Source organism: Equus przewalskii, chromosome 2, assembly GCF_037783145.1.
Source record: "Equus przewalskii isolate Varuska chromosome 2, EquPr2, whole genome shotgun sequence".
Classification (NCBI taxonomy): Eukaryota; Metazoa; Chordata; class Mammalia; order Perissodactyla; family Equidae; genus Equus; species Equus przewalskii.
In genome coordinates, this window is record NC_091832.1 from 75,924,057 (window position 1) to 75,939,277 (window position 15,221).

At 38.9% G+C, this 15,221-nt stretch overlaps 1 long non-coding RNA gene across 1 annotated transcript in view; it reads left to right on the forward strand.

Moving 5' to 3' along the window:
• The window catches only part of LOC139081778 (uncharacterized), a 59,132-nt gene extending 44,173 nt beyond the window's left edge, over positions 1-14,959 (forward strand). Inside the window, exon 6 of the long non-coding RNA XR_011537080.1 lies at positions 14,901-14,959. This is a non-coding gene — a long non-coding RNA (uncharacterized lncRNA). The remainder of the gene's footprint in view (positions 1-14,900) is intronic.
• Positions 14,960-15,221: the final 262 nt, after the last annotated feature.

Below are 15,221 nucleotides of genomic sequence, written 5' to 3' on the forward strand. Positions count from 1 at the left end.
ACAGGAGAAATTACAATAGAAATACAAAGGTTATAAAAAAATACTATGAAAAATTATATGCCAAAAATTAGATAACCTAGAAGAAATGGATAAATTCTTAGACTCATACAACCTCCCAAAACTGAATCAAGCAGAAATAGAGAATCTGCGTAGACCAATCACAAGTAAAGAGATTGAAATAGTAATCAAAAATCTCCCAAAAAAGAAAAGTCCAAGACCATATGGTTTCTCTGGAGAACTATAGCAAACATTCAAAGAAGACTTAATACCTATCCTTCTCAAACTATTCCAAAAAATTGAAGAACACAGAACGCTTCCCAACTCATTCCATGAGGCCAACATTACCTTGATACCAAAACCAGGCAAAGACAATGCAAAGAAGGAAAATTACAGACCAATATTGCTGATGAACATAGATGTAAAAATCCTCAACAAAATATTGGCAAACAAAATGCAGCAACACATTAAAAGATGATATACCGTGATCAAGTGGATTTATATCAGGGATGCAGGGATGGTTTAACATCCACAAATCAGTCAACTTGATATACCACATTAACAGAATTAGGAGTAAAAATCATACAATCATCTCAGTAGATACAGAGAAAGCATTTGACAAAATCCAACATCGACTTTTGATAAAAAAAACTCTCAATAAAATGAGTATAGAAGGAAAGTACCTCAACATAATAAAGGCCATATATGACAAACCCACAGCTAACATCCTACTTAACAGTGAACAGCTGAAAGACATCCCTCTGAAAACAGGAACAAGACAATGATGCCCACACTCTCCACTCCTATTTAATATAGTACTGGAGGTTTTGGCCAGAGCAATAAGGTAAGAAAAAGAAATAAAAGGTATCCAAATTGGAAAGGAAGAGGTGAAACTCTCACTGTTTTCAGATGACATGATTCTACATACAGAAAACTCTAAAGAATCCACCACAAAACTATTAGAAATAATCAACTACAGCAAAGTTTCAGAGTACAAAATCAACTTACAAAAATCAGTTGCATTTCTACACACTAGCAAAGTACATAGAACAACAAACTAGCAGAAAGAGAAGTAAGAGAAGTCCAGAATACAATTCCATTTACAATCAAACAAAAAGAGTAAAATATCTAGGAACAAACTTAACCAAGGAGGTGAAAGACCTATACACTGAAAAGAACAAGACATCATTGAAAGAAATTGAAGAAGACATAAAGAAACAGAAAGATATTCCATGCTCATGGATTGGAAGAATAAACATAGTTAAAATGTTCATATTACCTAAAGTAATCTACAGATGCAATGCAATCCCAATCAGAATCCCATTGACGTTCTTCATGGAAATAGAACAAAGAATCCTAAAATTCACATGGAACAAAAGACCCTGAATAGCCAAAGCAATCCTGAGGAAACCGAACAAAGCTGGAGGCATCACAATCCCTGACTTCACAATTGACTGCAAAGCTATAGCAATCAAAATAGCATGATATTGGCACCAAAACAGACACATGGATCAATGGAATAGAACTGAAAGCCCAGAAATAAATCGATACATCTATGGACAGCTAATCTTTGACAAAGGAGCCAAGAACATAAAAGGGAGAAAGGAAAGTGTCTTCAATAAATGGTTTTGGTGTGCTGGCCTGGTGACATAGTGGTTAAGTTCATGCTTTACGCTTCAGCGGCCCATGCTTTGTGGGTTCGGATCCTGCGTGTGGATCTACACGCTACTCATTAAGCCATGCTCTGGCTACATCCCACATACAAAAATAGAGGAAGATTGGTATAGATGTTAGCTCAGGGGCAATCTTCCTCAAGCAAGAAGAGGAAGATTGGCAAGAGATGTTAGCTCAAGTCCAACCTTCCTCACCAAAAAAAACCCCCAATAATGGTGTTGGGAAAATTGGGCAGCCATGTGAAAAGAATAAAAGTAGACTATTATCTTACACCATCCACAAAAATTAACTCAAAATGGATTAAAGACTTGAATGTAAGACCTGAAACCACAAAACTCCTAGAAGAAAATATAGGTAGTACACTCCTTGACATTGGTCTTAGCAGTATCTTTTTGAATACCATGTCTGCCTGGGCAGGGGAAACAAAAGAAAAAATAAACAGTTGAGACTACACTAAAAAGCTTCTGCAAGGAAAAGGAAACAATGAACAAAAAATGAAGAAAACCCACCAACTGGGAGAAAATATTTGCAAATCATATATCCTACAAGAGTTAATTTCCAAAATATATAAAAAGAACACATACAACTCAGCAACAAAAACACAAACAACACAATCAAAAAATGGGCAGAGGATATGAGCAGACATTTTTCCAAAGAAGATATACAGATGGCCAACAGGCACGTGAAAAGATGTTCAACATCACTAACTATTAGGGAAATGCAAATCAAAGCTACAATGAGTTATCACCTCATGCCTGTCAGAATGGCTATAATTACCAAGAGAAAAAAATAATAAATGTTGGAGAGGATGTCGAGAAAAGGGAACCCTCATACATTGCTGGTGGAAATGCAAACAGTATGAAATGAAAACAGTATGGAGATTTCTCAAAAAATTAAAAATAGAAATACTATATGATCCAGCTATCCTGCTACTGGGCGTTTATCCAAAGAACATGAAATCAGCAATTCAAAGAGATTTATGCACCCCTATAGTTATAGCAGCATTATTCACAATAGCCAAGATGTAGAAGCAACCCAAGTGCCCATCAACGGATGAATGCATAAGGAAGATGTGGTATATATACTCAATGGGATACTACTCAGCTATAAAAAAAGATAAAATCCTCCCAGGTGCAACAACGTGAATGGACCTTGAGGGTATGATGTTAAACAAAATAAGCCAGACAAAGAAAGACAAACACTGTATGACTTCTCTCATCTGCGGAAGATAAATAAACACACGGATAAAGAGAACAGATTAGTGGTTACCAGAGGGGATGGGGATTGCAGGGGTGGTTGAAGGGGTAAAGGGGCACATATGTATGGTGACAGATAAAAATTAGACTGTTGGTGCTGAGCACCATCCAGTCTATACAGAGAGTGATAGATAATAATGTACAACTGAAACTACACAATGTTGTAAACCAGTATGATCTCAATAAAATAATTGAAAAAAAAAGAAAAAGAAAAAGCTTGTGCTGGCCGAGTCTGAAGGTGGCATGGGACAGCCCAATCTAAATTCCATTAGCCCCAGGATGTCCATCCACTAAGGAGCAATATTTCAAGTTACCAGCCCAATGCTGAGTAATGCAATAACATGATGGAGAAGTGCTTTGCAAATGGAGAGGCCCTGTGTTGGGGGCAGTTATTATTATGGCTCTTATTATTATTGGGTTGGTCTTTATAAAAGAGAGTTGCTAGGGACATAAATTGATTTTAATAAAGCCAATTCCCTCCCAAAATAATAATTATACATACATCGTGGGATAAAGCAAAAAGTATTTATGTTAATATTTCTAGGAACCAAGATATTCAGTGTTATAGAAAAAAGACATAGTACAAATTGGAAAAAGTTAAGGAAATTTTATAACGTTATATTTAAATTGGAAATATGAGCACAAAATTTTTTCTCTATAAATGCATATTTCCAATCTCTGACCACATAAAAGACCTAGAAGCAATGATAACCTCACAGCCATTAGTTTCCCTAGCACTTACATTGTGTCTATAAATAAGATTTATTAGGAAATGAAATCAGATTTTGGAGGAATGGCTGATTCTAACTCAGGGATGAGAAATGTCTAATATAATTCTGGGGCATCTTATAGCAAAAGGAAAGGATGTTTCAAAGACTAATAGAGTCACGTCAAAAAGGCACAGGAGCCAGTATGAAAAGGCTCCCATTTGCCAAAGATGGAACAATTTGAACATAAAAAAAAGTAATGACTGCAATTGATTCAAAGACAACGACTAGAAAACTCATAAATTCACAATAACACTAACAAAAAGAGCTAGCCTCTTCCAAAAGAAAATCCACCTCCCCTCCTAAAAAAACTCCCTTCATTGTCACCATTTGAAGTAACTAGGGCACCAGTTACTGTGAAAATTGATAACTAAAGGATAAGACTCTGGCATTCACCCTGCCTAGCACTCATCAGAATGTCCGAAGTTCTTCTTCACAGGATAATTCAAGCTGATAAAAGTGAAAGGCACCCTAGTTCCAATAATCTTTCATCCCACCTGGACCTCCAAGTATTTGATCCTATTATTGTGTCCCTCACCCTCATGATTTTTGCCATCCCCTCTACTCCTAGTTTAAAATCCAAGATCAATCAGAATAATTATGTTGCCTACACATGGACTTCCCTTGGCCTCTTTCTTAGGTTGTCATGAAACCACGGCTTAATTAAACTCAAATTTCCCCTACTTATGCATCCACATAGCTGAATATGGCTGGAGAAAAACTGCATAATCACTCTGACATCTCAATTTAAATTTGTGACCATAAACTTCGAGTAAGGTCTTAATTCTGCCCATCAATAGAGTATTCTTGTCTAGTACACTGACTTTTGTATTAAGTAACTATTTCACACCTCCCGTATCCTCATACCCCAGCATCTCCTTCATTAGCTGTATACTCTTCTGATTACCTTGCTTCCTTCTTAACTTGGAAACTGAAGCAGTTAAAGGAGAACTTCTATAGACTCCCATTACCATATGTACTCATTTGCAACCTCCATCTCATTTTTACTAGATCTGGGGCCCCTGTTCTGGGGCTTCACACTTGAGTCCCTGTTTTAATCCTTCTGTGGCTCAATCCCTCTCCATGAAGTCAAAGGTCTGCAGGGCCAAATGGGCATGTCCACCCAAAAAGCTCATTTTATCTTCTAGACCATGCTCTGCACATCCAGGACCCTGGAATACCTTGTCTAACGTGCCCAGTTACAGATACTGTGATAACCCATTCCCATTCCCATTCCAGAATGGAATGTGTCCATTCTGAAGTGGGCAGACCACACTCTGTTATGTGTAGGTACCAGCCAAAGGCAACCCAAGGGATTCTCAAGGGGTAGCCACATGTGAGAATGTGTATGTGCTGTAGATGGATATGTGTATGCAAGCTCTGGAGGAGCAGGAAGGAGCCAGGATTGGGAACAGAAGGTGAAGCAGGCAGGGATTCTCCATTTGTACTCCTGTGCTGAGCCTCTGTTTTTTAATTAGGGACAATCACCCCTTGCAATTTTCTTTTTACTCTCTCATTTGTTAAATTTTCCTTTTCTATGGATCATTCCCATCAGTCCACAAAGGTTCCGTTAACACTCTCACCTTATGAAAAACGAAACAAAACTCTTCTCTTAATCCCCCTTCCCCAATAGCTACCGCCCCATTTCTTTGCTCTCCTTTCAGCAATCCCCTAGAAAGAATTGCTTGTACTCAATAACGCAATTCCTATACTTCTTCTTAACTGGAAAACAGGCAATTAAAGGAGAACTTCCATAGACTCCCAACACCATATCTAGTTATTCGCAATCTCTCTCCCTTTTCTAGCAGTACTGGGCTCCTTTTAGCTCTTAAACCCACTCAATCAGGCTTTTACCACCACCATTCCACCAACATGGATCCTGGCAAGGTCATGTCAAACCCCTACATTACTAAAGCCATGTGGTCACTTCTCAGTCCCCACCTTACTTGGTCCAGCTGATCAATTCTGCCTCTTTGATACACCTTGTTTGGCCTGAAGACATCTCACTCTTTTGGTTTTACTACTAATTCACAGGCTCAGTCTGCTCTGCTGGGTCCTCCACTCCTCCCCGGCAGTTTAATGTTGGTGTGCACCAGGGGTTAGCCCAACAGTCTCCTGTTATCAACATTTACATTAACTCCTTTGGTGTTTTATTTCATTCTCATGGGTTTAAACACTATATTCCGCTGACTACCTCAAAATATACATTGCCAGCCCAGGCCTCCTTTCCAAATTCCAGACTCATATATCCAATTCAACGTTACCTTTTCCTGTCTCATAGACATTTCAAACTCATGGGTGAAAAATTGAACTCTGGATTTTCAAACCTATTCCCCCTTTCCATCTCAGTTAACGTCTGGTCCATCCTTCTGGTTATTCAGACTCCAACCACCCTGCTCCCCTACCCCAAATCATCCTCGATTATTCTATTTCTCTCATAACCTACAGGTAATATATTCGGAAAATCTTTTGCCCTATTTATCTGACCAATTTTCACCACATCCACTGCTAGCAGCCTGGTCCCCTTCATCATTATTATTCTCTTAGATTTTTGCAATAGTCTCCTAAGTGGGCTCCCTGCTTCTGCCTTTACTCACAGTCCATTCTCAACACCAGAGCCAGAGTAGTTCTCCTACAATGTAAGTCAAATCATCTCACTCCACTGCTCAAAATCCTTTGCTGTCTTTCCACTGCACTCACAAAGAAAATCTTTCCAATGAACTGCAAGGCCTTGTGTGATCTGCTCTGTTAAAACTCGGTCTCCTCTCCTACTACCCTTTGCCTTACTCTGTCAGCTCCTGGCATTCTGTCCTCCCTGCCTTTTCTTGGACATGCCAGACATACTCCTCCCTGCCTTAGCCTAGGTTGTCTTTAAATCAGAGCCTGAGATAAACACTTGCATGCAAGTAGTTATTTGGGAAGTGTTTCCAGGGAGTATGCGCGAAGAACAGGGGAAATGAAACAGGGAAGAAAAGAAAGCCAATGCAAGTCAATACAAGGCTACTCCAAGGAGCTTTATGAAATGCATCTTGGAAATGTATACCTGGAAGGCAAGGGAGATGGACTTATCCATTGAATCCATCCCCCAATGGTCAAGGGTGGTCCCAGAGGCATAAATCCCTTACACTTCTAAGATGTACATGCTTGAGTGTCAAGCTGCTTCCGGTTAGAGAAGTCCTAGGGCAGGAACTGAGAAGTATGTGTAGGTAAAGCTGATGGCAGCCAGTGAGGGACCAATCACTTAGAAGTGGATAGATATAGAGGGCCTTAGTAGATTTGAGGTGGCACACAAGAGGTGTCGCATATTTTATCTTAAAGCCTTTGCTCTATTTCTTTGTCTGGAACGATTTTCCCCCAGAGACCCACCAGGCTAAATTCTTGGCTTTCTTCAAGTCTCCACTCATGTGTCACCTTCTCAATGAATCCATCCTGACCACTCCATTTAAAATTGCCATCTACCTGCCCTTGGTACTTCTCATCCTCTTTAACGTATAGCTTATTTGCTTTTTATGTTTATTACTTATCTGATCTTTCTAGAATGTAAACTCATGAGGACAGAGATATTTATCTATTTTGTTCATTGCACTGATGGTTGGGGATACTGGATTGACATTTGTCACTGTTTTACAAATACTGCTTCATCATGTGATAGTGACAATCAAGGTATACTTCCTCCACGCAGCAGGCTTGGAGGATTCCTGTGCTTGAATCTACCCCAAGTGAGCTGCCACTTCCCTACTGCAAATAAAGCATGAAGACAGAGTACGTCAGTGTACTTGAGCTGGTCTACCAACGAGGATGGCCTAAATACTGGCTTGCTCATATCTGAGGCCAGTAGAGGGCAAGCAGGTCATTTATTGCTGCCAACACCCTAAATCTAATAATTAGTCAGTCAACGATCCTACATATTAAGTGCTCCTTTGTGATCTCACTCCTGGGACCACAAGTGACCAAATGCCCATGCTTTGGGGTCTCTTTTGGCTCTACACACTGGTTGGCTTCCATCTCTCTCAATGGGCACGGAGTCTATAAGCTCTCTTATGGCTACCCTCCAAGATGATGGCTCTAGTCACCAAGTAGGAGTTAAAAACAGCAGCTGGATTTCATAGAGTGAACATACAGTGCATTCAGTGGTCCATTCCACGCTGTGAGCAACTTTCGGAATATGGAAAATAATTAGAATACTTAAGACTGCCCTTAATCAGAACTCACTCAACTTTCTCACTTTTTGGGGGTTCAGTTTTCCCCTCAGTAAAACATGGACAGTGGATGGGTAATTCTAGCACGACTTCTACCCCAGAATTTGATGAATAGCTTTCCGGAGCTATACTCTTTTAGATTTTATTAAAAGTCTTCTTTCTGAATGTGATCTCTTTAAGCTTACTAAGTCTAATTTTGCTTGAACTCTATACCACTAGGTGTTTTATTTATCTTTTTTTTAAAATTGACTCTAATTTAAGTTATTGCTCATCTACAGAAAGGAAGCAAATGTTGTTAAGTAGTTGCCATAATATTGCTGTTACTCCAACATTAAACTACTGAAAGATTTCAGGAAGGTGCTAGACAATAAAGGCAGAAAAGAAGAGTGGGAGGATCTTCTGGCTTTTTAGAGGATTTGATAGTGGAGTGTCAGTTATCCAGAAAGAGATGGTTAGATGAGGGGCATTTTCTAGCACACTTCAAACTCTTTTAGGCAATTATGAAAATGATTTTGTAACCATATAAGACAGAACCATTCTTGAGCATATTTTTCTTTTTGGCAGGAAGTAAAATGTAGGATGTTTAAGGTTGTTGGGAAGTACTGCAAATGGGAACCATTGAAACCCTCTCTTGACAAAACGGATCAAGGAAGACAGTTAAAAAAATGGCCTTTGGGCTCTTCAATGGACACTTGGACACAAACAACAATGCTTCATTATTCTGAGCAGTGTTTAGTACCGGGGCTTTCTTGTTCTTGGGTAGAAACTGATTTGGTAGAATCTGTCTGTCAGATGACTGATTGGTAATATTTTTTGAATCACTTAATGGAGGTGAAACAGATAAAATAAATTCCCTTTTTCTATTTCCAAAATGTTACATAGCTTTAGAACCGTCCCGTCACCAAATGAAAATATGTGGCTGTGAAATTAGCCTACACTTGTCATACAAATTTGTATACATTCCCAGGCTCAGACTCCAAAGAAATTAAGCCAGGCCTCAAATAAATACTTACTGAAGTAAGTACAGTGGTGGTTACTCCCTAACCTAGAAGATGAGTTTCCTGAAAATCTTTCTGGAAAGAGTTGAAGAATAAAGATATAGCAAACAAAAGTGTAGGAGTGTCATATTAAGATGGATACTTTAAAAAGGCTTCCAGATATTTTTAAGTTCACAAAAATGGAATGATAAAAAAAAACTATTAAAGAAAGCCACAATGGGGGCTGGCCCAGTGGGATAGTGGTTAAGTTTGCATGTTCTGCTTCAGTGGCCCTGGGTGCATGGGTTTGGATCCCGGGCATGGACCTACATACTGCTTATCAAGTCATGTTGTGACGGTCTCCCACATACAAAACAGAGGAGGATTGGCACAGATGTTAACTCACGGACAATCTTCCTCAAGCCGAAGGAGGAAGATTGGTAACAGATGTTAGTTCAGGGCCAACCTTCCTTACCAAACAAAGAAAGCCACAATGGTGTTTTATACATATAAATCAGCAATCATGGTGCTATGCAATTAAGGTTTCCAATATGATTCTTTGCTTGTTTGAAGTTTTTTAGGGTGTCTATCCCCCATTTCAATGAGATTGTTGTAAATTTCTTTTGCCTTGTTACAAATAATATGAATGATAAGAGACACTATTTTAGAGTTAGGTCCTCCTTGCAATTGTTTGATGCCTTTGTGACTTTAAGACATGAATTTCTTCCTTTTTCCTGCATTTCTGGGTTCATCGTAATCCCAGAGACAGAGTAGATTGGGGTCTCAAATGCATTGAGTAATTTTTATTTAACCTGCATAATGGTGATCCACCAACTTTATGGACAATAGACACTCATGGTCGTTTTGTTTCTCCATCTTTTGTACTTCATGCCAGAGGTCATATTGTCACTTATTTTCTATGATGTTGCAGTGTCCTTTCTCCACATAGACTGGCACGTGCAAGCCTGAGCCCAGGCTCAGTGTCCAAGTTTGTTTGTTGTTTTTGCTAATTATCTCCCAAAAGAGTGACTTGCAACTTATATAGCTACAATTAGCATAAATTAGAACCCAAATCCTCATATTCAATTGAAGGAAATACATTCAAAAGAATATGCATGTATGCTAGAGTGCCACGGAAACAGTTGTAGTTGGGATGGGCTCACTATAGATTGAAAAGTAATAAAGTCTTCATTCCTTTCAGAGCTGCACAGCTATAGGATCTTATGACCTGATTCTTGGCTTACTCTCCTCTCAATTGACTGGGCAACGGATTCCTCTCTATCCTACAAGTTGTGCCATCATCCTGGAAAATACCATTGTTAACTTTTGCAGCCACAAACCTTAGATTCACTAAATTGTTAACGCCACACAAACCCATCTCCAATCCTCTTTAGCCTCCTACACCCATGAGTCTATCCTGGAACTTGTCAACTGGAAGATATGTTCTGAACTCTAAAAAATAATAATTAAGGAAGTAGTTTTAATTTAAGAATGAAATTGGTATTTTAATATTTTAGTGATATACTGAAATATTTACAGATGAAACGATATTATGTCAGGTATTTACTTTGAAATATTCTGTAAGGAGGGATTAATTGTATAGGATATATAGAATAAAAGATTGGTGAAGAGTTGATAGCTTTTCTACCTACTGATGAGCACAGGAACTCATTATACTGTTCTTCCTATTTTTTTATGTGTAGAATTTTCCATTATAAAAATATTTTAAAAACATTTCAACATCTTCCTACCATTTTTCTCACTAAACCTATTTATTGGGGCTACCAGGCCATTTATCTGTCTGTTTTCCTCCAATCTCTTAGCCCCATCTAAACTTTACTTTTCCCCTTCTTATTTCAGTTGCACTGTCACTGTCTTTTCCTCTCCTGTACTCTGACTTTGAGCCACTAAAGTAAAATCACACAATATTTAACATAAAAATATTTATTGATTGCCTAGTATGTTCCAGCAGGAGGTGGAGCGTAAACAAGATTAATAAGGTTCCTGCTCTCAGGGAGCTTACATTCTAGTGGAAGGAAGGCAGACGTAAGAAAAAATGAAATAAGCAAATAAGAAAATATCAAGAGAGTGATAAAAGTCCTGAAAATGGCAAAACAAGCTGATGTGATAGACAGTAACTTCAGAAGCTGTCTTTTGATCATGGAAGGTCTCTCTAAGGAAGTGACATTCTCAGCTGAGACCTGAATTCCAAGATGGAGTCAGCCAGGAGAAGATCAAAGGAGGAATGCTGTAGGGAGAGGAAACAGCTAGTGCAAAAGGCTTCAGGCAGGAACAAGCGTGGCGTGCTGCATGGCCAGTGATAGCATCAAGTGGCCAGAACGCTGTGCAGAAGGCCAAATACTAATTTGTGACTGTCAACCTAAGCTGGGCCCCAACACTCCTTGACAGTCAACTTTCCTTTTCCCATTCTCAGAAAGTATTTCAAATCTCCACCTCCCTGAAGATCCCCACTCTTAATAAATGAACTTACCTCTACTTTACAGAGAATACAGTCTTTCATTCTGGAACTTCCTCAACTTACAAAATTATAACTATAATTACTGCATCCACATCCACCCTTCTTTTCCATCCCCTCTCAGGGAAAGAGCTGGAACTCTTGCTCAGACTAAAATTCAACCAGTGTCCTGGACTTGTGCCCTCCCACTGCCTCTCGCTTTTTCAGATCTCTCTTCCCTCTTTGAATATTCTCTTTATACTCTCTGTGGATTCTTTTTTGCTTCCACATAAAAAAGCAGACTCAGGTTCCTTTTCTTAAACTCTTAAATGCTTTGTTGTCCTCCTCCATCTTCCATACAGGTGTCCTGAGTTACCGTTCTTGTTCTGCATTTCCCAGCTCAGCTTTTTAAAAAAATAGATTTTATTTTTTAGGGTAGTTTTAGGTTCACAGCAAAATTGAGTGGAAAGTATAGAGATTTCCCATAACCCCCTGGCCCCTAGAGATTCACAGCCTCCCCTACTATCAATATCGCCACCAAACTGGCACATTGCTTCCAATCAGTGAACCTACATTAACACATCATCATCATCCAAGGCCCATAGTTTACATAAGGTTCACTCTTGGTCTTGTACATTCTGTAGGTTCTGACAAATGTATAATGATATGTATCCAGCATTATAGTATCGTACAGAATAGTTTCACTGCTCTAAAAATCCTCTGTGCTCTACTTATGCATCCTCTTTCTCCTCAACCCCTGATGACTAAAGAGCTTTTTCTTGTCTCCGTAGTTTTGCCTTTTACAGAATGTCATAGTTGGAATCATAAAGTATGTTGCCTTTTCAGATTGGTTTCTTTCACTTAGTAACACACATTTAAGGTTCCTTCATGTCTTTTCATGGATTTATAGCTCATTTCTTTTTAGTGCTGAATGATATTCCATTGTCTGGATGGACCACAGCTTGTTGATCTATTCACCTACTGAAGGACATCTTGGTTGCTTCCAAGTTTTGGCAATTATGATAAAGCTGCTATAAACATCCATGTGCAGGTTTCTGTGTGGAAATAAGTTTTAAATTCCTTTGAGTAAATACCAAGGAGCATGATTACTGGATTGTATGGGTAAGAGTATGTTTAGTCTTGTAAGAAACAGCCAAACTGTCTTCCAAAGTGGCTGTAGTGTTTTGCATTCCCTCCAACAATGAATGACAGCTTCTGTTGCTCCACATCCTCAGCAGCATTTGGTGTTCTCAATGTTTCAGATTGTGGCCAATCTGATAGGTGTGTGGTGGCATCTCATTGATCTTTTAATTTGAATTTCCCTGATGGCATGCGATGTGGAACATCTTTTCATATGCTTATTTGCCATCTATGTATCTTCTTCAATGAAATGTCTTAAGACCTTTGGTCTATTTTCAAATTGGGTTGTTTGTTTTCTTATTGTGGAGTTAATTAAGAGTTCTTTGTATATTTTGGATAGCAGTCCTTTATCAAATGTGTCCTCTACAAACATTTTCTCCCAGTCTGTAGCTTGTCTTTTCATCCTCTTGACAGTGTCTTTTGCAGAGCAGAAAAATTTAATTTTAACGAAGTCCAACTTATCGATTATTTCTTTCATGGATCTTGCATTTGGTATTGAATACCAGCCTATCTTTTTAAAGGAGTGCTTCTTTCTCCAGATTGCCTCATCTTTCACGCCTTCCTTAAGTCAGTGCAAGGTAGTACCAGGCCCTACCACTCCACTGAAATTGCTCAGACAAGTGACAAAGCTTAACAATGATTTCTTTCCCCTCTAGGTGTCAAATTCAAAGGACCTTTTCAATATTTTCCTACTTAACCTTTCTGTTTCATTTTGTCAGATTGGCCAAGCATTTTTGACACTCTGTCCTCCTTTGGCTGACACAGCAACCCTTTTGTTGTTGTTTTCTTACTTTTTGGCATCTCTTTCCTGGTGTCCTTCATAGACCCCTTTTCCTCTGTCTGCGCTTTATGTTAGTGTCCTCCCCTCTTCTTTTTTCACTTTATATCTTTTCATTATTTGCTTTGATCCACCCGCCTGGTTTTAGTTGCCACCTATTTGTTGAAGACTCAAAAATATGTGACTTTAGCCCACGTACCTGTCCTGAGATCTAGTTTTTTTGTAATTAAATACCTAGCAAATATTCTAAGCAGAACTTCACTTCAAACTGAATGTGTACAAAGCAGAACTCGCATCCATTTCAAACCTGTTCCTCTTCCCACGTTCCCTGTCTTGATGGAAACACCGCCTGAATTCAACCAAGCTACAATTCTGGCAGTCGGCTTCAATTCTCCCTCTCTCCTCCCTCATCTCACATACGCCCCTAGCACGTCCACCCCTAGCACATCCATCCCTAGCACGTCCATCCCTAGCACGTCCATCCCTAGCACGTACATCTCTGTGAGTTTTACTTTCTTAATATCTCTTGAATTAATCTTCTCCCGTTCACCACTAACAATATCTTATTACTATGCTATTTTCTTTACAATTCTACCCATGATTTTCACTGTTGAATAACCTTTTTAAAAGTTATTTGATAACATAACTTACTGATTAAGGCACTTCAGCAGCTCCCCATCACTTTCAGGATTAAAATGCAAACTTCTAACAGGCATTCAAAGCTCTAATGACCTGGCCCTTGCCTACCTTTCTAGCTTGGTCTTCCTATCACCGCAACTTTCCCCCTATAGTCCAGTTATAATATACTACTTGCAACTCTTTGAATATGTCCTGCACTTACAGTGATATTGCATAGTGCCTGGGACCTGGAGGGAGCATTATAAATATTTGTTGATGAATGGATGTTAGTAAAGTATCAAAAAAATATACCCTTTATCCCTTCTCCAGTTGGCTAATTCCTACCACTCCTTCAAGACTTGGTACAAGGTTCATCTCTTCCAGAGAGCCTTTTTCACTCTACTTTGTTCTTTCATCCCCATTGTCTGAGGTAGTTAGAACAATGCCTCTGTCCTCCAAAAATATGTCCTCATCCTAGTCCCTGGAACCTTTGAACATGTCACCTTACTTGGTGAAAGTGACTTTGCAGATGTGATTAAGTTTGAGGACCTTAGATCGGGAGATTATACTGGATTATCTGGGTGGGCCCAATATCATCATGAGTCCTTAAAAAAAGAGAATCTTTCCTGGCTGTGGGTAGACAGAGATGTAATGCCGGAGAAGGATCAGAGAGATGTGATGTTTCTGTCTTTGAAGATGGAGAAAGGAACACAAACCAAGGAATGGGGCTAGGTGATAGGAGCTGGAAAAGGCAAGGAAATGGATTTCCCTCTAGAGCTGCCAGAAAGGAATGCAGCCCTGTCGACACCTTGATTTTAGCCCAATTGCTCTTGGGTCAGACATTTAACCTACAGAATTCTAAGATAATAAATTTGTGTTGTTTAAAGCCACTAAGTTTGTGCTAATTTGTTGCAGCAGCCATAGGAAACTAATATATCCTCTCCGTTGAGTTATCTGCCTCTTCTCTGTATTTACTTAACAGTGTGTAGTTACCTATTCTACTACATTCAAATAATTTACATGTTGTCTACCTCATTAGGCTGTGTGAAAATCCAAAGACTTCTGTCTGGACTGAATGCAATAGGTTGCACGTAACAGGTAAGCAGAAAATAGATGAATTGATAACCATGACGTATGTAAGAAGAAGGTGCTGATGTGAATTTTTGCAAAAGTATGTTATAAATACAAAGAGATGTATGCATTATCAGAGATCTAACATTATGTGAAACAGAGAAATACATTCTTTTATTTTTATTGAAATTTATTTGACATATGAGAAAAAGATTCTTCTTTTTTTTTTTTTTGAGGAAGATTAGCCCTCAGCTAACATCTGCTGCCAATCCTCCTCTTTTTGCTGAGG